Here is a 25,759-nt window from a genome sequence, read left to right as displayed (position 1 = left end):
TGTGTGTGTGTGTGTAGTGGATTTGCAGTTCTGGCACTTGCTCATCTCTGTTCCTTACTTCTGCTTATCAGCTGGGCCCCTGCTGTCGATGGGACCCGGAGTCAAGGAGGTATATTTCAGTGTGTGGGGCTGTGTATGAGGCTGTGTGTTTGTTGGGAAATGTGTATGTGTGTGTGTGTGTGTGTGTGTGTGTGTGTGTGTGTGTGTGTGTGTGTGTGTGTGTGTGTGTGTGTGTGCTTACGTGTTTCTTTCCGTATTGTCACACCCTGGCTCTGGGACTCTATATGTTGAGCCAGGGTGTGTTCATTCTATGTGTTCTGTTTCTTTGTTTGGGTGTTCTAGGTTGTCTGTTTCTATGTTTGCCTGTGTGACTCCCAATCAGAGGCAACGAGTGTCAGCTGTCGGCTGGTTGTCTCTGATTGGGAGCCATATTTAATCTGTATGTTTTCCCTTGGGTGTTGTGGGTTTTTGTTCCTTGTCGGTCTTTGTCACCGTGGACTTCACGAGTCGTTTATTGTTTTGTGTAGTGTGCTTATTATCACTGACGGTAATAAAGTCAATCATGTTCGCTCAACACGCTGCGTATTGGTCTACTCCTTTTCAAGACGATCGTGACAGAAAAACCCACCATACAAGGACCAAGCAGCGTGTCCAGGAGCAGGCAGACTGGACATGGGAGGAAGCGCCAGGAAAGGAGATGGAGAGGCTGGCGATGGCCCAGGTGGGCAAATCGTGGTCCTGGGAGGACATGCTCGGGGGCAAAGGGCCATGGGCAAGGATTAAGGCCCTGGCGAGAGAGGAGCAGAGGCGTCAGCAGTATCATCGTCGGACGGTCGAGAGGCAACCCCAAGACATTTTTAGGGGGGGGCACACGGCATGGACGACGGGGCTGACGGAGGAAAAGATGGGGCGGATCCAGGAGGCCACCAGGCCAGGGGTACACCGCCCTGTACGTCCTGTGCGGATGCCTCACACAGAGTGTGTGAGGGTAGGCATTCAGCCAGGACGGGTTGTGGCCGCTCTTCACTCCAGGCCCCCTATCCGTCTCCACAGCCCGGTTCGGCCTGTCCCTGCTCCACGCACCAAGCCTACGGTGTGCGTCGCCAGCCGAGTCCGGCCTGTTCCTGCTCCACGCACCAAGCCTACGGGGTGCGTCGTCAGCCCAGCCCGGCCTGTCCCTGCTCCACGCACCAAGCCTACGGTGTGCGTCGACAGCCCAGCCCGGCCTGTCCCTGCTCCACGCACCAAACCTACGGTGTGCGTCGACAGCCCAGCCCGGCCTGTTCCTGCTCCACGCACCAAAGCCTACGGTGTGCGTCGCCAGCCCTGCCCGGCCTGTTCCCTGCTCCACGCACCAAGCCTACGGTGTGCGTCGCCAGCCCTGCCCGGCCTGTTCCTGCTCCACGCACCAAGCCTACGGTGTGCGTCGACAGCCCAGCCCGGCCTGTCCCTGCTCCACGCACCAAACCTACGGTGTGCGTCGCCAGCCCAGCCCGGCCTGTTCCTGCTCCACGCACCAAGCCTACGGTGTGCGTCGCCAGCCCTGCCCGGCCTGTCCCTGCTCCACGCACCAAGCCTACGGTGTGCGTCGCCAGCCCTGTCCGGCCTGTCCCTGCTCCACGCACCAAGCCTACGGGTGCGTCGTCAGCCCAGCCCGGCCTGTCCCTGCTCCACGCACCAAGCCTACGGGGTGCGTCGCCAGCCCGGCCCGGCCTGTCCCTGCTCCACGCACCAAGTCTACGGTGCGCGTCGCCAGCCCGGTCCGGCCTGTTCCTGCCACTCGCACCAAGTCTACGGTGCGCATCGCCAGCCCGGCCCGGCTCGTTCCTGCCACTCGCACCAAGCCAGGGGTGCGAGTCGTCAGTCCGGCACAACCCGTGCCTGGGTCATCGGTGCCAGATCAGGTACCGCTTTATTGCTCCCCAACGGAGCTGAAGCTAGCCGCTCCTGCTACGTCCAGGTCAGCTCCAGCCAGCGGAGCCAGACTGGACCAGGGGCGCTATGGGGGGTTCATTGGAGGGTGGTGGTCAAGGCCGGAGGCAGAACCGCCGCGAGGAGGTATGCCCGCCCAGCCCTCCCCTGTTTTGCTTTAGTTGAGGCGCGGTCGCAGTCCCGCGCCTTTAGGGGTACTGTCACACCCTGGCTCTGGGACTCTATATGTTGAGCCAGGGTGTGTTCATTCTATGTGTTCTGTTTCTTTGTTTGGGTGTTCTAGGTTGTCTGTTTCTATGTTTGCCTGTGTGACTCCCAATCAGAGGCAACGAGTGTCAGCTGTCGGCTGGTTGTCTCTGATTGGGAGCCATATTTAATCTGTATGTTTTCCCTTGGGTGTTGTGGGTTTTTGTTCCTTGTCGGTCTTTGTCACCGTGGACTTCACGAGTCGTTTATTGTTTTGTGTAGTGTGCTTATTATCACTGACGGTAATAAAGTCAATCATGTTCGCTCAACACGCTGCGTATTGGTCTACTCCTTTTCAAGACGATCGTGACACGTATACTCTATATACTGTATGAGCTCAAGGGTCTGTGTGTTTGTGTGTGCTGACACGCTAAAAGCTTGTTAATCTCAGAGAAGATAGCAGAGGAAACATGCTGACAGCCTGGCTCTTCTCTGTCTCTCTCTCTCTCTCTCTCTCTCTCTGTCTCTCTCTCTCTCTCTCTCTCTCTGTCTCTCTCTCTCTGTCTCTCTCTCTCTGTCTCTCTCTCTCTCTCTCTCTGATCATCCCCCTCCTCAAGCGTGTCGTTTTATGACCCCATCCGAGCCCTCTCTCTAAATGTCTGCACTCTCTCACACACACACACACACTCTCTAAATGGTTGCACACACACACACACACTCACTCACTCTAATCGTCCCAACGTCCGTACTCCCACGCACTGAATCCGGTTATAGAACACTCCAGCAAGGGGAGAGTTGGAGCAGGAGGAGGAGGGGGGAGAGAATGAGGGATGAGGAGAGGGGGGAAGGAAGAAGGGGCTTTTAGAATAATTGCACCTCTCAAAACAGCAAGGTAAAGGAGGATGGGAGGGGAAGTGTACATCCTATATTTCTTAGAGATAGGACTTAGAAACAACCTTAGGCTGCTTTTAAAATGAATTAATATGCAGTCATCGTTTCACACCATTCACACGAAGCACTGGATATGTATGTGCATCAGTTAGTCAGTCGACAAATCAATCAACCAATCAATCACACACAAATTACCATGACATGTTTTACCTCTGTTCCATAGCTAACCCTAAAGGCACATGGGCATACAGTGTCTTCAGAAAGTATTCACACCCCTTTACTTTTCCCACGTTTTGTTGTTACAGCCTGAATTTAAAATAGATTACATTTAGATTTTGTGTCACTGATCTACACACAATACCCCATAATGTAAAAGTGGAATTATGTTTTTAGAAATGTTTACAAATTAATACATTTAAAAGCTGAAATTTCTTGAGTCAATAAATATTCAACCCCTTTATGTCAAGCCTAAATAACGTCAAGAGTAAAGATTTGCTTAACAAGTCAGATACTAAGATACTAACTGTGTGCAATAATGGTGTTTAACATGATTTTTGAAAGATTACCCCATCTCTGTAGCCAACAGATACAATTATCTGTAAGGTCCGTCAGTCGAGCAGTGAATTTCAAGCACAGATTCAATGACAAAGACCAGGGAGGTTTTCCAATGCCTCGCAAATAAGGGCACCTATTGGTAAAAAAAAAAAAAAAAGCAGACATTGAATATCACTTTGAGCATGGTGAAGTTATTAATTACACTTTGGATGGTTTATCAATACACCCAGTCACTACAAAGATCTAGGCCTCCTTCCTTACTCTGTTTACGGAGAGGAAGGAAACCACTCAGGGATTTCACCATGTGGCCAATTGCGATTTTAAACCAGTTACAGAGTTAAATGGCTGTGATAGGAGAACTGAGGAGGGATCAACAACATTGTAGTTACTCCACAATACTTACCTAAAAGACAGAGGGAAAAGAAAGAAGCCTGTACAGAATAAAAAATATTCCAAAACATTCATCCTGTTTGCAATAAGGCACTAAAGTAATACTGCAAAACATGTGGCAAAGAAATTAACTTTTTGTCCTGAATACACAGCATTATGTCCTACACAACACATCACTGAGTACCACTCTTCATATTTTCAAGCAAAGTGGTGACTGCATTGTGTTATGGGTATGCTTGTCGTCGGCAAGGATTAGGGAGTTTTTTAGGATAAAAAGAAAAGGAATAGTGCTAAGCACAGGTCCTAGAGGAAAACCTGGTTCAGTCTGCTTTACAACAGACACTGGGAGACAAATCCACCTTTCAGCAGGACAATAACCTAAAACACAAGGCCAATTGTACACTGGAGTTACTTATCAAGACAACATTGAATGTTCGTGAGTGGCCTTGTTACAGATTTGACTTAAATCGGCAAGACTTGAAAATGGCTGTCTAGCAATGATCAACAACCAACTTGACAGAGCTTGAAAAATTGTAAAGGAATAATGGGCAAATATTGTACAATCCAGGTTTACAAAGCTCTTAGAGACTTACCCAGAAAGACTCAGAGCTGTAATCGCTGCCAAAGGTGATTCTAACATGTATTGACTACGGGGGTTGAATACTTATCTAATCAAAATATACACTATATGTACAAAAGTATGTGGACACCCCTTCAAATTAGTGGATTCTGCTATTTTAGCCACACCCGTTGCTGACAGGTGTATAAAATCGAGCACACAGCCATGCAATCTCCATAGACAAACATTGGCAGTAGAATGGCCTTAATGAAGAGTTCAGTGACTTTCAACATGGCACCGTCATAGAATGCCACCTTTAAGTCAGTTCATCAAATTTCTGCCCTGCTAGAGCTGCTCCGGTCAACTGCCCCACTCAAGTGCTGGTATTTTGAAGTAGAAATGTCTAGGAGCAACAACAACTCAGCCGCAAAGTGGTAGGCCACATAAGCTCACAGAATGGGACTTCCGAGTGCTGAAGCGCATAGCGCGTCTGTCCTCGGTTGTAAACATCGTCTGTCCTCGGTTGTAACACTCACTACCGAGTTCCAAACTGCCTCTGGAAGCAATGTCAGCACAAGAACTGTTCGTCGGGAGCTTTCTGAAATTGGTTTCTGTGGCCGAGCAGCTGCACAGAAGTCTAAGATCACCATGCAGAATGCCAAGCGTTGGCTGGAGTGGTGTAAAGCTCGTCACCATTGGACTCTGGAGCAGTGGAAACGCGTTCTCTGGAGTGATGAATCACGCTTCACCATCTTGCAGTACGACGGACAAATCTGGGTTTGTCGGATGCCAGGAGAATGCTACCTGCCCGAAAGCAAAGTGCTAACTGTATATTTTGGTGGAGGAGGAGTAATGGTCTGGGGCTGTATTTCATGGTTCGGGCTAGGCCCCTTAGTTCCAGTTTATTTATTTATTTTATTTATTTATTTTATTTCACCTTTATTTAACCAGGTAAGCCAGTTGAGAACATGTTCTCATTTACAACTGCGACCTAGCCAAGATAAAGCAAAGCAGTGCGATTAAAAACAACAATACACAGAGTTAGATATGGGGTAAAACAAAACAATACAACAGAAAATATATATACAGTGTGTGCAAATGTAGCAAGTTATGGAGGTAAGGCAATAAATACAGTGGGGAGAACAAGTATTTGATACACTGCCAATTTTGCAGGTTTTCCTACTTACAAAGCATGTAGAGGTCTGTAATGTTTATCATAGGTACACTTCAACTGTGAGAGACGGAATCTAAAACAAAAATCCAGAAAATCACATTGTATGATTTTTAAGTAATTAATTTGCATTTTATTGCATGACATAAGTATTTGATACATCAGAAAAGCCGAACTTAATATTTGGTACAGAAACCTTTGTTTGCAATTACAGAGATCATATGTTTCCTGTAGGTCTTGACCAGGTTTGCACACACTGCAGCAGGGATTTTGGCCCACTCCTCCATACAGACCTTCTCCAGATCCTTCAGGTTTCGGGGCTGTCGCTGGGCAATACGGACTTTCAGCTCCCTCCAAAGATTTTCTATTGGGTTCAGGTCTGGAGACTGGCTAGGCCACTCCAGGACCTTGAGATGCTTCTTACGGAGCCACTCCTTAGTTGCCCTGGCTGTGTGTTTTGGGTCGTTGTCATGCTGGAAGACCCAGCCACGACCCATCTTCAATGCTCTTACTGAGGGAAGGAGGTTGTTGGCCAAGATCTCGCGATACATGGCCCCATCCATCCTCCCCTCAATACGGTGCAGTCGTCCTGTCCCCTTTGCAGAAAAGCATCCCCAAAGAATGATGTTTCCACCTCCATGCTTCACGGTTGGGATGGTGTTCTTGGGGTTGTACTCATCCTTCTTCTTCCTCCAAACACGGCGAGTGGAGTTTAGACCAAAAAGCTCAATTTTTGTCTCATCAGACCACATGACCTTCTCCCATTCCTCCTCTGGATCATCCAGATGGTCATTGGCAAACTTCAGACGGGCCTGGACATGCGCTGGCTTGAGCAGGGGGACCTTGTGTGCGCTGCAGGATTTTAATCCATGACGGCGTAGTGTGTTATTAATGGTTTTCTTTGAGACTGTGGTCCCAGCTCTCTTCAGGTCATTGACCAGGTCCTGCCATGTCGTTCTGGGCTGATCCCTCACCTTCCTCATGATCATTGATGCCCCACGAGGTGAGATCTTGCATGGAGCCCCAGACCGAGGGTGATTGACCGTCATCTTGAACTTCTTCCATTTTCTAATAATTGCGCCAACAGTTGTTGCCTTCTCACCAAGCTGCTTGCCTATTGTCCTGTAGCCCATCCCAGCCTTGTGCAGGTCTACAATTTTATCCCTGATGTCCTTACACAGCTCTCTGGTCTTGGCCATTGTGGAGAGGTTGGAGTCTGTTTGATTGAGTGTGTGGACAGGTGTATTTTATACAGGTAACGAGTTCAAATAGGTGCAGTTAATACAGGTAATGAGTGGAGAACAGGAGGGCTTCTTAAAGAAAAACTAACAGGTCTGTGAGAGCCGGAATTCTTACTGGTTGGTAGGTGATCAAATACTTATGTCATGCAATAAAATGCAAATTAATTACTTAAAAATCATACAATGTGATTTTCTGGATTTTTGTTTTAGATTCCGTCTCTCACAGTTGAAGTGTGCCTATGATAGAAATTACAGACCTCTACATGCTTTGTAAGTAGGAAAACCTGCAAAATCGGCAGTGTATCAAATACTTGTTCTCCCCACTGTAGGTTATAGTGCAAAATAATTACAATTAGTATTAACACTGGAATGCTAGATGTGCAAGAGATTATGTGCAAATAGAGATACTGGGGTGCAAATGAGCAAAATAAATAACAATATAGGGATGAGGTAGTTGGGTGGGCTAATTTCAGATGGGCTGTGTACACGTGCAGTGATCGGTAAGGTGCTCTGACAACTGATGCTTAAAGATTTTTGTAATTCGTTCCAGTCATTGGCAGCAGAGAACTGGAAGGAATGGCGGCCAAAGGAGGTGTTGGCTTTGGGGATGACCAGGGAACACAGGTGTGTTGCCTTGTGCATAGACAGCCAGTGAAGGGAAATCTTAATGCTACAGCATACAGTGACATTCTAGACGAATCTGTGTTTCCAACTTTGTGGCAACAGTTTGGAGAAGGCCCTTTCCTGTTTCAGCATGAGAATGCCCCTGTGCACAAAGCAAGGTCCATACAGAAATGGTTTGTCGACTGGACTAGAGGTATGGAATAACATCTGGCTGCTGTTAGGTAACTTATTTGCATCAGAGTGATCCTCCATCAGCATCTGATTAGTTGGATAGCTTACTAACAAGGGTTTAACTGGGATTATCATGAAGATTCTCTTCGCTATTGAAGGCTGGGTTCTAACCACACACACGCATACAAAACAAATTCAACGTGCACACATGCTTTCTCACCGTTTATTTTATATCTATCCATCACACCCCTCTCTCATCCCTCTCCCCTTCCTTTTCTCTCTCCATCTGTACTCTTTCCCTCTCTCCTTTCTCCATTACCCCCTGTATGTCCACTGCCTGTGGGCTGTAGGCCTAATTATGCTCTAGCCATGATTCTGGCCATCTGCTGCCCTCTCTCTGTGTCAGTTCTCATTGGCTGAACTCTGGCTGAGTGCAAATTCAGAGTGTGGCACCTGCAGTGCGTGTGATAGTATGTATGATGTGAGGGAGGATGGGTGGTGAGGAAGTGTATTTTATTGGGAGGGGGAAGGGTACAGAGATGGAGGGGGAAGACATGTACACACACTGCAGTGCATTTTGAGGTAATAGCATATACAACAGTGGTGTAATTTCAGGTGACACACACACAGGTGTGTTGCCTTGTGCATAGACAGCCGGTGGGTGTAGCAGGTAGTCCCTCTATCTATTCTTTCCACTCACTCTATCACTCACTCTATCACTCACAAGATTTTCTGCTCGCTATCAGTTTCTGTCTCACTGTCTCTCTCGTTCTCTCTCTGTTTCCCTCCCTCCCACCAAACAGCAAGGCGTCGCCCTCCCATCGGAGCGGAAGCATATGTTTTCTTTTTTTCAGTCCATAAATAAAATATCAAAGGAGAACTAGTGCTGTTCCCTGCATAGAAAGTGTGTGTGTGTGTGACAGCTATTGTAACAGTCCGGGGATTTAGAGGTACTGTATCAGGGAGAGAGGGGCACAGCACATCTGGACAGGGATGGGCTCTGGGAGGGAGATAGGATACAACACACAGATGTCTCATACACATACTACACCGCTATCTCTGGTTGATGGGAGTTAGTTTGAGCAAATTGTTTGAATGGAGCTCAAAGCAGTAGTATCCTGTGACTAACAGCCTACCCCCCTTGCATGCATGCCACACACAAACAAACAAACAAACACAAACAAACAAAAACACACACACATGCACAGGCTGCCCAAACGAGCAGCATCCAGGTGACTAATAGCTGCCTCCCCACCTTTACACATTCACACACAGAGACAGCCCTCTTCTCTCAGTGGGGGGGATAGCAGGCCATGGATCGATAGAATTGCCACAGGGAGGCTAATCAATAGCCTGGATTTGCACTGCTGGAGGAGGAAGATCAGCTGAGACCGTTTCCCATTCCCAACCACTCATACATAGGTAAGGGCATTAGAGCCCTGCACGGGCATTCATTTTTAGCCTGAGCCCTACCCATCCCCGTGACGTTCATTCCCTACCCTACCCAGGCCCAGTTGCTTCTGCCAAATGTAAGACCCGGCCCGAAATCATAAATAACTTCCTCTGTTAGTAAATCCATTAGCTGCTCCTTTCTGTCTGTCCCTCTGCATGCACTCTGCTCATGGTGGCTCTGAGTCGGTGAGTATCCATAGCAACCAGTGGAGACTACTGAGGGGAGGACGGCACATAATAATGGCTAGAATGGAGCGTAATGGCTGGAATGGAATGGTATCAAACACATGAAAACCATGTGTTTGATACCATTCCATTTACTCCTTTTCTGACATTATTATGAGCCTCCACTGATAGCAACAGCTCTGCTTGGGCTGCTCTGCTCAATGAAGAGACATGAGACAGCAGTTAGCTGTAAGCTACTTTTTGTCACTCTAAACCCCAACAAAACTCAAGTAACATTATTATTTTCTGTGAAATAATCTGTCCTGTCTTATATTTGACGAGGTTGAAGCACTTCTGACACAATGTTATGATCTTAGTCAGATATGACTGTACTGCGCAGCCGAACATGAGCAAATAGCACAGCTTCAAAATGTTAGTGATCCCCAAGCCCTGCCCGTAACCTAGTTATTGATTAAAAAAAGGCCCCACCCAGCCCTAACCCAATGTATAACGGGTTAGGGTCGGGTAGCAGAGCTCTAAACAACACATACAGCAGTGGTGTGATTTCAGGTGATTCACACACACAGTTTTGTATTGCTATCCTTGTGGGGATCAAATAATTTATTCCCATCCAAAATCAATTTTTCCCTAACCCTAAATCTAACCTTAATCTAACCATAACCCTAACCTTAACCCTAACCCTAACCCTAAGCCTAACCTTAACCCCAACTCCTAACCCTAAAACTATACTTAACCCTAACTGCTAAACCTAACCGTAACCCCTAACCCTAACCTTAATTCTCTAACTCTAATTGTAACCCTAAACCTAAAATAGCATTTTTCCTCGTGGGGACCGGCAAAATGTCCCTACTTGTCTGAATTTTCCTTGTTTTACTATCCTTGTGAGGACTTCTGGTACCCACAAGGATAGTTAAACAAAAAAGAAACACACACACACACACACAGACAAACAGACACAGACACACTCACACACACAGGTGTATTGCCTTGGGCATAGTAAGCCTGTTGGGAAGTGGGTGGTAGCAGGTAGTCCCTCTATCTATCCTTACCACTCACGCTATCACTCACAAGCTTTTCTGCTCTCTATCAGTTTGTCTCCCGGTCTCCCTTTCTCTCTCTGTTTCCCTCCCTCTCATCAAAAAGCAAAGCAACTCCCTCCCGCGGAAGCGTATGTTTTATTTTTTATTTTCAGTCCATCAATAGAATATCAAAGGAGAATAAGTTCTGTTCTCTGCATCGAAAGTGGCGGTGTGTGTGTGTGTGTCAAATCAAATCATATTTCTCACATGCTTCGTAAAGAACAGTACCCCGGGTTATTGGTGTCAAGCATAGAAAGAATTTAGCTCGTCTGGTAGGCTCGCGTCACTGGGCAGATCGCGGCTGGGTTTCCCTTTGTAATCCGTGATAGTTTGCAAGCCCTGACACATCCGATGAGGGAAAAGTGTGTCTCTGTGTGTGTGACAGCTACTGTAACAGTCTGGGGATTTAGAGGTACTGAATCAGGGAGAGAGGGTCAGAGTACATCTGGACGGGGATGGGCTCTGGGCGGGAGATAGGATACAACACACACACACATACAGTGCCTTCAGAAAGTATTCAAACCCCTTGACTTTTTCCACATTTTGTTGTGTTACAAGGTGAGATTAAAATGGATTTAACTGTAATTGTTTGTCTACGATCTACACAAAATACTCAGTCAAAGTGGAAGAAAAATTCTAACATTTGTAAAAACAAATATGAAAAATTAAACGCTAATATGTCTTGATTCCTGAGTCAAAACATGTTAGAATCACCTTTTGGAAGCGATTACAGCTGTGAGTCTTTCTGGGTAAGTCTCGAAGAGCTTTGCACACCTGGATTGTACATTATTCTTTTTAAAATTCTTAACTGTCAAGTTGGTTGTTGATCATTGCTAGACAGCCATTTTGTTTTTTTATCCCAAAAAAAACTCACTAGTCCTTGCCGATGACGAGCATACCCATAACATGATGCAGCCACCAGCATGCTTGAAAATGATGTGTTGTGTTGGATTTGCCCCAAACATAACGCTTTGTATTCAGGACATAAAATACATTTATTTGCCACATTTTTGTGCCTTATTACAAACGAGATGCATGTTTTGAAATATTTGTATTCTGTACAGGCTTCCTTCTTTTCACTCTGTCATTTAGGTTTAATATTGTGGAGTTGTTGATCCATCCTCAGTTTTCTCCTATCACAGCCATTAAACTCTGTAACTGTTTTACAGTCACCATTGGCCTCATTGTGAAATCCCTGAGCAGTTTCCTTCCTCTCCAGCAGCTGAGTTGGGAAAGATGCCTGAATCGTTGTAGTGACTGAGTGTATTCATACACCATCCAAAGTGTAATAACTTCACCATGCTCAAAGGGACATTCAGTATCTGCTTTTTTTTATTTCTACCAATGGGTTCCCTTCTTTGCGAGGCATTGGTAAACCTCCCTGGACTTTGTGGTTGAATCTGTGTTTGAAATTCACTGTTCAACTGAAGGACCTTACAGCAAACTGTATGTGTGGGGTACAGTGATAAGGTAGTCATTACAAAATAATGTTAAACACTATTATTGCACACAGAGTGAGTCCATGCAACTTATCATGTCAATTGTTACTCCTGAAGTTATTTAGGCTTGCCATAACAAAGGGGTTGAATACTTATTGACTCAAGACATTTCAGCTTTTAATTTGTAATTAATTTGTAAACATTTCTAAAAACATATATTAACTTTGACATTATGGGGTATTGTGTATAGGCCAGTTACACAAAATCTCAATTTAATCCATTTTTATTTTAGTCTGTAACAACAAAATGTGGAAAAAGTCAAAGGGTGTGTATACTTTCTGAAGGCACTGTACACACACATGGAGAGACGTCACATACACATGCTACACCATGTGCTATCTCTGGTCGATGGGAGTTGGTTTGAGCAAATTGTGTGAAAGAAGTATCCTGTGACTAACAACTTACCCCCTTGCTTGCCCACTCACACAAACAGGGCTGGCCTAGCCTTTTGGGGGCCCTAGGCGAGATTTGTGTAGGCTATATCTCGAACGCTCTCAACCAGAGCACACCCTGACAAATGCAGTAAAAAAGAGAGCTGAATTTCCAGGAACTCTACATTTGTACCTTCTGTCCTTTCTGAGTGTGTGTGAGTTTGATTGTGTGAGTTGTCCAACCACAGTCAGCTCAGCATTGAGCTCGTTTGGTCTTTCACTGATGACTATAAAAAAAAATGTATGCTCTGGATAAGAGCGCCTGCTAAATGACTAAAATGTAAAAATGTAAATGACTGTCTCAAACTGTGTTCGCTCTGTTCCTGCGAAACCAAGAGATAAGCATTTATAAACCCTTTTGTGTAAAAACTCCTAATTAAAATGTTATCTCTTGCAGACAGGGAGCGAATGACCACGTATCTGCCCTTTGAGTGATTGCTGAAGTTAGCATCACACACACACACACACACACACACAGCATCGCAATACACACAGACACACTCGCAATACACACACACACACCAAAGAGACTCTAATTCAGGCTTATATAAAAGTTTTCTGTGACCCCCCTCTGTGCGGTCGAGCACAGAGGGGTGTAAAAAAACATAAATCGATTTACTTAATGCAAAGTGGCCGAGTAGTGTTGTATAATAAGAACAAAATAGGAAAACCGGTTCACTTGCATTGAACAGTGTGAGCCTATCACGGAGGTCTTTGATGTGGGAATAGCGAATCTGCAAAGAGATGGAGAGAGAGGTAGCTTTAGTGTGAGATCAGTCTAAACACCTCACCGCCAAGCAACTACACTTAAAAGACATACACACACACACATTTCTCTAAAGCTTTATAGCCACTGTGTGGCTGTTTCCACATTTGCAAGCTCTCTGCGTTGTTGATGTGGAACTGTGCAGATATCAGTGGCAGGCTTTCAGACACCACACACACACTTGCGCACGCGCGCACACACACACAGAATGTGTTGACTCCTGTTTCTGAATGGTCCTCTCATCAGCTCTGTGCGTCTGTGTGTACAAAGAGTGTGCACAGTGTGTGTGTGTGTGTGTGTGTGTGTGTGTGTGTTTGATTTGATTGGTTTTCTTTCAAATCAACTCCCAAACACTGGCCCTGGCCTTTCCCCAACAATCTAGAGGTAGACTCCAGGGGGTGTGAACATCGTGTGTGTTTGTGTGTTTTCTGCTGCTCAAACGAAGGGACTTTCTCCTGACTGTCAGATTAATTTAGCTCTGGAAGAAACACTCCTATGTGGCAGCTTAGGATCTTCCCTCTGTGACAAAACCTCTTAGAGAAGGTGTGTGTGTGTTGAGCCTGTCAGAAACTGTTAAAGTCTGTCAGGCTGCAGCAGTTCTGAACCATTCACCACAGTAATGCTCCATCACCCCCAAACGCCACGACACACACACACACGCCACCACACACAAACTCCACCACACACACACACACACAAACACAATCTCCACCACACACATGTATCAAACAACCAACACTCCCAGCCCAGAGAGACATTGCAGATGCCCTGGACTTGATGAATAATGCTTGTGTTGTGGTTCAGGTATGTTCAGTATTTTAAAAAAAGAATGTATGCACTCACTAACTGTAAGTCGCTCTGGATAAGAGCGTCTGCTAAATGACTAAAATGTAAATGTAAAAAAAATTCAGAACAGGTTTGTAGTCAGGCCATGGTTTGGAGAATTGGTTTGTGTTTCGACTTAAGCTTCAACATAATATACAGTGTTGCTATGGAGCTGTGTGTACGACTTTTGATGGAGACTTATTTTTCCTTACATTGATGCTTCAGTGTCGGTGCTCTCCTATTTCCTAATGCCCTTCGTTGTCTTTTTAGTTTTACTAAAGAGCATTTTTAAAGTCGTAAATTCTCTCTCACTCTCTCTCTTTCTCTCCGTTTCTCCTTAATTCCAGGGCTGTCTTGACACACAACTCCAGACAGTGGCAGCTTTATCATTCTCTTTTATAGTGTTAATAAGGCAGCTGTCAGGCTGGCTGGTGACATCCCTGTGTGACAGACAGCTAGTGGGGCCAGACTTACAGAACTGTTTGTTTTTCTCCAGCTAGAGCTTTTTTCCCAAAATGAGTTGCACAGTATCAGGGAACTGTGTACACGGCTTCTTCCCCACTGTTGGTCTCTGTGATGTTAGTGTGTAGGGTTTGGTAGACTTGGTTGGTTTGTTTAGGCCCTATAGTGCATGGAGGTTTGCTGGTCTTTGCGGGCTGTAGGAGGCTATATTGATTTGTGATTGTATTTTTATGGTTGGGTTAGTTTGTGCTGATCTTTGCAGTATTTCAGCCTCTGTCTGCTTTTTAGCTTTGTGTGGATGTTTAGCCTACTTTGTGTAGGTGTTTAGGCTACTTTGTGTGGGTGTTTAGGCTACTTTGTGTGGACGTTTACAGCTTCGACTGTACTCTACTTGGTATGCAATTCTGTGCTGCTCTGTTGTAGGTGTAAAGGTGATGGTAATGGACGTGGAAGGGAGTGTGTAGCTGGTGTTCCTTCCTAGCAGGATGGTGACAGATTACAATGCTCACTGATAACCAGTCAATAAAGCTAGAGCCAGTCCTTACATCCAATCACAATCTAGAGCCAGCCGTGAGATCCAGTCAGCAACTAGTCAGCGGTGATGGCCAATTACAATAAATTAGTCCCGATTCCTAGAGATGTAAACCATTTATGTAAGAGGGCATTTGCCAATGTAGCTCAACTGTGTAACCATAACTGTGTACCTGATGAACACGAAATGATAATGGTGCACAGTAATTCTGCTCAACCCTTTACAACAATATACAACTGTCCAACCATATAGATTCCTGTTTAGACCTGTGTAAATCTGTTTCTTAGTGCTGTGTTCTACCTATCTTTGACTGTGTGCTGACTCTCTGCTCTCTCTTTGCTCTTCCTTCCTGTCTTCAAAGAAGAAGGTGGAGCTTCAGACAGACTCCAGAGTCAGTCCCAAGAGGAGCCCCGAGCCAGCCATCGACCTTCTAGGCCTGGGTAAGGCATGACCAACATATCCCAGATCCTAGAAATGGATACTCCAAATGCCCGACTCTCTGTCCCTCTCTCTCTCTCTCCCTTTCTCTCTCTCACTCTGTCTGTATGTGTCTCTGTCTTTCTCTCTCTCTTAGGGCTGTGACAGTCTTGGAATTTGAGGTTACGGTAATTGGCCAGGCCAATGTACATGGTTACCGACATAACCGTTGGGGGGATGGGGGGGGATTGCCGCATATCAGACTCAAAAGAAACACGTGGCTTTTCTGCTACTTCACTATTACCATTACACTTTGTTATTATCAGTAGCATACACTTGTTTACATGGATATGCTTCTTAATGAAACCTATTTCAAACTAGCCATTACACTTCGCTTTTTTCATGGCATTTCATTATTATTCAGGTTATTACTTATATTAATCTACAAATGAAGAAATGTCAGGTTGGAGAGGATCAATCGCATTTTCGTATTGACACAACATTAGCGCATGACAAGGTCAAAATAAAGATATATGTCTACCTTGTCCTTGTCAGTTGGCTTTTCTGAAAATAAATACATCTAATACGGATCCTATTTCGACGCACAAATCCATTCACACGAAGTCTGATGTTTTTTTTCTCAAATGTTCAGTAATATTAGCATAACTTCACAAACGCTGCTGCGTTCATCGATGGCATTGGTATGGTGTCAAATCCGATTCAAAAGTTTAATGGGCGCGAGATGGCGAACGCGAGCAAGATGTAACATCATTGTGCGAGCAAACACTTGAGTGGAGAGAGAAGAAATGTGGCCGAGCGAGCAGAGGACAGGTCCCACGAGTGCAGGCCAGCGTGATGTGCGCAAATTAAACTTGAGAGCTTGCGAGTGTGACTGAGCAAGCAGAACTGCATTTCCACACGCAGTAAATTAATTTGAGAGCAGAGATTTTTGTTCGCCTGAAGAAATACTTACTACATGTCAAAACTCCGAAATTATTGCACTCTCACAAATACACCACGTCCTGACTCCCCACACGGATATATTTTCTCCCTCTCACACCAATTTTCCAGTTCACTCTCCAAAATCTATTTTGCTCTTGCAACTGCTTACTATAATTTTATAAGAAGGGGAAATTCTAGCCAATGTTGCAGTCTACTGAAACGCAATTGGTCAGGTCTTTGGACAAATCACAGTTTGACTACTCCATAGGGGTTGGGTTAAATGCGGAAGACACATTCAGTTGAATGCGTTCAGTTGTACAACTGACTTTCCTTTTCTTTCCCTTAACCAAATTTTTGACCATAGAGATGAAAGGCTGACAATAATAAAGAGGTAAGTTCGATAGTTTTTCAGTAGAGAAACTAGCTAACCAACTAGCTAGCTAATCAACTATGATTTCAGTATTGAAATTGAAGTAAGTAGTTATTTATTCTTCTGTTATTAAAGCAGGCTATTGATGAGGCAAGCTAGGTTAATGTCAGCTAGCTAGGTGGTTTCGTCTCTGGTTTGACTAAGAGCATTGTACCTATGTCTAGGAGGGGTTTAGTAGTGGAAGAGGACTTGGAAGACCAGCATGACTGGGTGGCAGAAGAGGGGGGAGAGGCAGGGTGAGAACAGACATGGAAGAGTCTCACTAGGGAAGAGTGCCGTAATCGAGGAGGGGGAGCCAAGAGAGGTCAGGCTCTGAACCAAATAATAGGCAATATTGTAAACCGCTAACCACATACTTTTAAATACAATCTGATTTAAATAAAGAGTTGACAACTTTTACTCTGTCAGTTTTTGTGCAGTTACAAGACATGAGAATGACTTCAAACCATTTCTCTCTCTCCATACCTCTTTCCATTTACATTTACATTTACGTCATTTAGCAGACGCTCTTATCCAGAGCGACTTACAAATTGGTGCATTCACCCTATAGCCAGTGGGATAACAACTTTACAATTTTTTAAATTATTTATTTTTTATTTTATTTTATTTTTTTTTGGGGGGTAGAAGGATTACTTTATCCTATCCCAGGTATTCCTTAAAGAGGTGGGGTTTCAAATGTCTCCGGAAGGTGGTGAGTGACTCCGCTGTCCTGGCGTCGTGAGGGAGCTTGTTCCACCATTGGGGTGCCAGAGCAGCGAACAGTTTTGACTGGGCTGAGCGGGAACTATGCTTCCGCAGAGGAAGGGGAGCCAGCAGGCCAGAGGTGGATGAACGCAATGCCCTCGTTTGGGTGTAGGGACTGATCAGAGCCTGAAGGTACGGAGGTGCCGTTCCCCTCACAGCTCCATAGGCAAGCACCATGGTCTTGTAACAGATGCGAGCTTCAACTGGAAGCCAGTGGAGTGTGCGGAGGAGCGGGGTGACGTGAGAGAACTTGGGAAGGTTGAACACCAGACGGGCTGCGGCATTCTGGATGAGTTGTAGGGGTTTAATGGCACAGGCAGGGAGCCCAGCCAACAGCGAGTTGCAGTAATCCAGACGGGAGATGACAAGTGCCTGGATTAGGACCTGTGCCGCTTCCTGTGTAAGGCAGGGTCGTACTCTCCGAATGTTGTAGAGCATGAAATAAAATAAAAAAAATAAAAATGAACCTGCAGGATCGGGTCACCGCCTTGATGTTAGCGGAGAACGACAGGGTGTTGTCCAGGGTCACGCCAAGGCTCTTCGCACTCTGGGAGGAGGACACAACGGAGTTGTCAACCGTGATGGCGAGATCATGGAACGGGCAGTCCTTCCCCGGGAGGAAGAGCAGCTCCGTCTTGCCAGGGTTCAGCTTGAGGTGGTGATCAGTCATCCATACTGATATGTCTGCCAGACATGCAGAGATGCGATTCGCCACCTGGTTATCAGAAGGGGGAAAGGAGAAGATTAGTTGTGTATCGTCAGCGTAGCAATGATAGGAGAGGCCATGTGAGGATATGACAGAGCCAAGTGACTTGGTGTATAGGGAGAATAGGAGAGGGCCTAGGAACTGAGCCCTGGGGGACACCAGTGGTGAGAGCACGTGGTGCGGAGACAGCTTCTCGCCACGCCACTTGGTAGGAGCGACCGGTCAGGTAGGACGCAATCCAGGAGTGAGCCGCGCCGGAGATGCCCAGCTCGGAGAGGGTGGAGAGGAGGATCTGATGGTTCACAGTATCAAAGGCAGCAGACAGGTCTAGAAGGACAAGAGCAGAGGAGAGAGAGTTAGCTTTAGCAGTGCGGAGAGCCTCCGTGACACAGAGAAGAGCAGTCTCAGTTGAATGACCAGTCCTGAAACCTGACTGGTTTGGATCAAGAAGGTCATTCTGAGAGAGATAGCAAGAGAGTTGGCTAAAGACGGCACGCTCAATAGTTTTGGAAAGAAAAGAAAGAAGGGATACTGGTCTGTAGTTGTTGACATCAGTGGGATCGAGTGTTGGTTTTTTGAGAAGGGGTGCAACTCTCGCTCTCTTGAAGACGGAAGGGACATAGCCAGCGGTCAAGGATGAGTTGATCAGCGAGGTGAGGTAGGGGAGAAGGTCCCCGGAGATGGTCTGGAGAAGAGAGGAGGGGATGGGATCAAGCGGGCAGGTTGTTGGGCGGCCTGCAGTCACAAGTCGCAAGATTTTATCTGGAGAGAGAGGGGAGAAAGAAGTCAAAGCATAGGGTAGGGCAGTGTGAGCAGGACCAGAGAGGAGGGGGGAGGATTCAGCAGTGAGGAGAATGTGGCAAAGAGCTTCCTAGGGTTAGAGGCAGATGCTTGGAATTTAGAGTGGTAGAAAGTGGCCTTAGCAGCAGAAACAGATGAAGAAAATGTAGAGAGGAGGGAGTGAAAAGATGCCAGGTCGGCAGGGAGTTTAGTTTTCTTCCATTTCCGCTCAGCTGCCCGGAGCTCTGTTCTGTGAGCTCGCAATGAGTCATCAAGCCACGGAGCTGGAGGGGAGGACCGAGCCGGCCGGGAGGATAGGGGACACAGGTAGTCAAAGGATGCAGAAAGGGAGGAGAGGAGGGTTGAGGAGGCAGAATCAGGAGATTGGAGGGAGAAGGATTGAGCAGAGGGAAGAGATGATAGGATGGAAGAGGAGAGAGTAGTGGGAGAGAGAGAGCGAAGGTTGTGGCGGCGCATTACCATCTGTGTAGGGGCAGAGTGAGTAGTGTTGGAGGAGAGCGAGAGAGAAAAGGATACAAAGTAGTGGTCGGAGACATGGAGGGGAGTTGCAGTGAGATTAGTAGAAGAGCAGCATCTAGTAAAGATGAGGTCAAGCGTATTGCCTGCCTTGTGAGTAGGGGGGACGGTGAGAGGGTGAGGTCAAAAGAGGAGAGGAGTGGAAAGAAGGAGGCAGAGAGAAATGAGTCAAATGTAGACGTAGGGAGGTTGAAATCCCCCAAAACTGTGAGGGGTGAGCCATCCTCAGGAAAGGAACTTATCAAGGCGTCAAGCTCATTGATTAACTCTCCAAGGGAACCTGGGGGGCGATAGATGACAAGGATATTAAGCTTAAATGGGCTAGTGACTGTGACAGCATGGAATTCAAATGAGGAGATAGACAGATGGGTTAAGGGAAAAATTGAGAATGACCACTTGGGAGAGATGAGGATTCCTGTGCCACCACCCCTCTGACCAGATGCTCTCGGGGTATGCGAGAACACATGGTCAGACGAGGAGAGAGCAGAAGGAGTATTTTCAGTGGTAATCCATGTTTCCGTCAGCGCCAGGAAGTCGAGGGACTGGAGGGTAGCATAGGCTGGGATGAAGTCAGCCTTGTTGGCAGCAGAACAGCAGTTCCAGAGGCTGCCTGAGACCTGGAACTCCAGGTGTGTGGTGCGTGCAGGGACCACCAGGTTAGAGAGGCAGCAGCCACGCGGTGTGAGGCGTTTGTGTAGCCTGTGCGGAGAGGAGAGAACAGGGATAGGCAGAGGCATAGTTGACAGGCTGTAGCAGATGGCTACAATAATGCAGAGGAGATCGGAATGAAATGAACTAAACATCTGGGAAAGGAGAGAGCAGGGCCTCCCTCACCAAAAAACTCCCAAATATAACTCTCCCAACTTCCACCTCAGAAACTATAATTGTTTCACTGAACCACCCGAATAAAACTCTCCCAACTTCCACTTTAGAAATTAGAATTGTTGTAAACTACAGCGGTTCAATGTTTCAAGGAATAGACTCAACTTACTTTATTCAGCTAGCTAACTATGACGCCATAGCTAACTAGCATGCTAGCATCCAATAACACACAGTTTAGCACCAATACTTGGTTACAACAAACTACCAATAGTGTGTTAACACACTAAACAGATAATTCGTGTCCGTGTCTAGTTCCTTTCATAACGCAGCAATAATTAAACGTTGGCTAGCTAGCACAAATATATTGTATTTAGCTGCTACAGTACAGCTAGCTGGTAGTGTTGGCTAGCTAGCAATGGCTGCTGTGTTGACTTAGTTTGAAAAACGGCGTCGCTGCGAACGAATGTAGCTGGCTAAAAGGATATTGTATTTAGTTGCTACCGTTGCTAATAGCTACTCGCCAGCTAGTCCAGGAGGTGAGTTAGCTAATTAGCTTCGTGCTACACCCGGCACCGCAGAATACAATCCTAACCTACAATAACTACATACAACAACTACCCACGACAACCCACGATGCCTAGCTACAATACCCAACTACAATCTAAATACATAGTTTAAGCCTTACTCGACAAAGCCCAAGCTATGCATAAAGCCAAACTTACCCGACGCCAGCTGTCTGGGTGGCAGACAAGAAGACGTTGGTCTTCTGCAATCAGTAGCTGTAATTAAGTACAGTAGCTACTAACTACCTAACGTTAATGCTTCAGATAATGAGGTTAGAAAAACAGCTGAATGGTAGGTAGCTAGCTGGCTTAATTACAGGTACTCTTAAGCGTGAAATAACATTGGAAACAACTATCCACAGTTGCTAAAAGTTACCAGTAGCTACCCGCTAGCTAGCTAGCTTTATGGGTCCAGGTAGTGGGTTAGCTAGCCTCGTGCTTCGCCGGGCTCACTCGAATACAATACTTACCTACAATAATTACCTACAATAACTACCTAAATAAACTACCTACAATACCTAACTACAATCTAAATACATGGTTTAAGCTTTACTACAGTTGTAGTTACTCCACTAATCACCCCTGTAACTTAATCATTAGTGGTACTGAGAGTTCCTCAAATTTATTTGATGCTGTATGAAGGCATTGTGCATAGGACCTTTCTCACGTATAGAGGATGATGACCAGCTGCTGTTTATTGGTTAGAAATATAGTTCTATACTGAATGTATGTGGTAGTCATTAACCACGTTTCCATCCCCAGTTTTTATGTGAGTAAAGTCATAACGTATAAAAAATCACGACAGCTGTGATGGAAACAGGAAGTTTCGTTACAATTTTATAAATGCCAACAGATAATTTGTTTGTTCTACATGGTGGGATCTTTTTGTGTCTGGAAAATAAATTATGCGAGAAATGGCAGTGGAAATGCCTTTATGCACAAATATTGATATAATAACCATTATATTGAAGTAAACTTGGAGTCACGCAATTAAATGGTGTGTGGTCCTCCCACTACGACTCTCGAACCCATGCAGTTTATTAAGCTACAGATTAAATAAGTTATGATGAACTTCACAGGATGGTGAAAGTGCACGGTATGAGCTTGATGCTCCTTTCCAATAAATGTTGAGGGTCTTATTCTGGTGACATGATGATCGATGCTTGACTGCAGTTTGACAAATACAAATATTCTCGCTCTTATCCATTATAATCTCATCATGTAGACTAACCTACCTGCAGAGCCTACCCGCGCTGTAGGCCTATATGCAAGCTGTTGGCTAGAGTGCACGTGCAAAGACCAGAGTAGGCACATTTGCTGTAACAAAACTATAGGTAGAGTTGAAAATGCGATGGAAACACATTGAACATTAGATTTTTATTTCACGGTAACGGAGTGATACTGAGACTCAGATTTTTCACTTTAAAAGGTATGTAAAACAAACCAATTATTGCAAATTTGTTAAAAGTAGTCCTTGTGCATAGAGTTGTATGTTTTGTTTCAGTTATACATCATTGGTTTTTGTTTGACATACATTTTAAATGGAAAAATCTGAGTGTCAGCATTACTCTGTTTCCGTGGAATTGCCCCACAGATCGGCTCTGTCCAATCCCACAGCATGATACTGCCACCACCATGCTTCACCGTTGGGATGGTGCCAGGTTTCCACCAGACGTGACGCTTGGCATTCAGGCAAAATAGTTCAGTCTTGTTTTCATCAGACCAGAGAATCTTGTTTCTCATGGTCTGAGAGTCCTTTAGGTGCCTTTTGGCAAACTCCAAGCGGGCTGCCATGTGCCTGAGGAGTGGCTTCCGTCTGGCCACTCTACAATAAAGGCCTGATTGGTGGAGTGCTGCAGAGATGGTTGTCCTTCTAGAAGGTTCTCCCATCTCCACAGAAGAGCTCTGGAGCTCTGTCTGAGTGACCATCGGGTTCTTGGTCACCTCCCTGACCAAGGACCTTCTCCCCAGATTGCTCAGTTTGGCGGCCAGCTCTAGGAAGAGTCTTGGTGGTTCCAAACTTCTTCCATTTAAGAATGATGGAGGCCACTGTGTTCTTGGGGACCTTCAATGCTGCAGAAATGTTTTGGTACCCTTCCCCAGATCTGTGTCTCGACACAATCCTGTCTCGGAGCTCTATGGACAATTCCTTCGACCTCATGGCTTGGTTTTTGCTCTGACATGCACTGTCAACTGTGGGACCTTATATAGACAGGTGTGTACCTTTCCAAATCATGTCCAATCAATTGAATTTACCGCAGGTGGACACCAATCAAGTTATAGAAACATCTCAAAGATGATCAAAGGAAACAGGATGCACCTGAGCTCAATTTCGAGTCTCATAGCAAAGGGTCTGAATACTTATGCAAATAAGGTAAACTCAGCAAAAAAGAAACGTCCTCTCACTGTCAACTGTGTTTATTTTCAGCAAACTTAACATGTGTACATATTTGCATGAACATAAAAAGATTCAACAACTGAGACATAAACTGAACAAGTTACACAGACATGTGACTAACAGAAATTGAATAATGTGTCCCTGAACAAAGGGGGGTTCAAAATCAAAAGTAACAGTCAGTATCTGGTGTGGCCACCAGCTGCATTAAGTACTGCAGTGCATCTCCTCCTCATGGACTGCACAATATTTGCCAGTTCTTGCTGTGAGATGTTACCCCACTCTTCCACCAAGGCACCTGCAAGTTCCCAGACATTTCTGGGGGGAATGGCCCTAGCCCTCACCCTCCATCCAACAGGTCCGAGACGTGCTCAATGGGATTGAGATCCGGGTTCTTCGCTGGCCATGGCAGAACACTGACATTCCTGTCTTGCAGGAAATCACGCACAGAACAAGCAGTGTGGCTGGTGGCATTGTCATGCTAGAGGGTCATGTCAGGATGAGCCTGCAGGAAGGGTACCACATGAGGGAGGAGGATGTCTTCCCTGTAACGCACAGCGTTGAGATTGCCTGCAATGACAACAAGCTCAGTCCGTTGATGCTGTGACACACCGCCCCAGACCATGACGGACCCTCCACCTACAAATCGATCCCGCTCCAGAGTACAGGCCTCGGTGTAACGCTCATTCCTTCGATGATAAACGCGAATCCGACCATCACCCCTGGTTAGACAGAACCGCGACTCGTCAGTGAATAGCACTTTTTGCCAGTCCTGTCTGGTCCAGTGACGGTGTGTTTGTGCCCATAGGCGACGTTGTTGCCGGTGATGTCTGGTGAGGACCTGCCTTACAACAGGCCTACAAGCCCTCAGTCCAGCCTCTCTCAGCCTATTGCGGACAGTCTGAGCACTGTTGGAGGGATTGTGCGTTCCTGGTGTAACTCGGGCAGTTGTTGTTGCCATCCTGTACCTGTCCCGCAGGTGTGATGTTCGGATGTACCGATCCTGTGCAGGTGTTGTTACACGTGGTCTGCCACTGCGAAGACGATCAGCTGTCCATCCTGTCTCCCTGTAGCGCTGTCTTAGGCATCTCACAGTACGGACATTGCAATTTATTTCCCTGGCCACATATGCAGTCCTCATGCCACCTTGCAGCATGCCTAAGGCACGTTCACACAGATGAGCAGGGACCCTGGGCATCTTTCTTTAGGTGTTTTTCAGAGTCAGTAGAAAGGCCTCTTTACTGTCAAAAGGTTTCAGAACTGTGACCTTAATTGCCTACCGTCTGTAAGCTGTTAGTGTCTTAACGACCGTTCCACAGGTGCATGTTCATTAATTGTTTATGGTTCATTGAACAAGCATGGGAAACAGTGTTTAAACCCTTTACAATGAAGATCTGTGAAGTTATTTTGATTTTTACGAATTATCTTTCAAAGACAGGGTCTTGAAAAAGGGACGTTTCTTTTTTTGCTGAGTTTATTTCCGTTTTTTATTTAATTTTAAATTTGCTAAAATTTCTAAAAACCTGTTTTCGCTTTGTCATTATGGGGTATTGTGTGTAGACTGATGAGGAAACATTTTTATTTAATCCATTTTAGAATAAGGCTGTAACGTAAGAAAATGTGGAAAAGGGGAAGGTGTCTGAATACTTTCCGAATGCACTGTATGTGTCGCTCCACCTTACTCAAATTCCAATGCCTTACTTTTGTTTAGCTTTTTACCAATGTCTAGAGATTGTACAAGGATTTTTAGTTGGAACTTCAACTCCGTACTAAATCTAATTCCATCTCCTGTATCGTTCTGCCCTCTCTATAGATTATGCTGATGCCCCACTGTAAGAACCTGGAGATCTTCACTGGTTCTGAGGGAGGTGACGTGGCCACCGCTGTCTGGACAACAGCCAGAGTGTGGTCAAGACATCTGCTGCAACTTCATCTTTAGTGTGTCAACTCTGCTGCACCTGGGAGCTAAAGGTATGGCACCACACTCCCAACAATCATGTATACTTCAACATACTTGTATGCTCATTTAAGTGATTATTTTAAGTGTCAATCAGCAGTTGAAACAATAACAAAGCCCACTCACCGCCCCTGTTTCGGTAAAAAGCTGAGGGATGGGGCTGGAGACACTCTCAAATTCATACACAGAGCTATGCAACGACTGACCATCGCTCCTCCTTCTAAAATCCCATTGGAGGAGACAACCTAAGGTTCCTCGCCTCAGACCTCCTCCAATGGGTTTTGAGAAGGATGCGAGTAGAGAGGAAGTGAGGATTTAAGCAGAGATTAATTGGGACAGAGCTCATGTTATTGTTTTAGGTGGGATGTTGAATGATACATTTATTCTGTTTGCACTTTATCTTTGTTCTACTTGTGCTCTTTCCGCAGGTGGCTCTGGCTTGCTGATAACATCTGATCTGCTGAGACTCCCTATGCCAGGGATCATCAAATAGATTCAGCCGCGGGCCTATCTT

The 25,759-nt window shown here is 45.7% G+C and overlaps 1 pseudogene; it reads left to right on the top strand.

The window, feature by feature from the left end:
- LOC121531488 overlaps nucleotides 1-25,759 on the top strand; it is a 111,639-nt pseudogene that overhangs the window by 59,024 nt on the left and 26,856 nt on the right.

This window comes from Coregonus clupeaformis, chromosome 1 (assembly GCF_020615455.1).
Source record: "Coregonus clupeaformis isolate EN_2021a chromosome 1, ASM2061545v1, whole genome shotgun sequence".
Lineage (NCBI taxonomy): Eukaryota > Metazoa > Chordata > Actinopteri > Salmoniformes > Salmonidae > Coregonus > Coregonus clupeaformis.
Note: the sequence above shows the minus strand (reverse complement) of the source record. Positions and strands in the feature narration are given on the sequence as shown.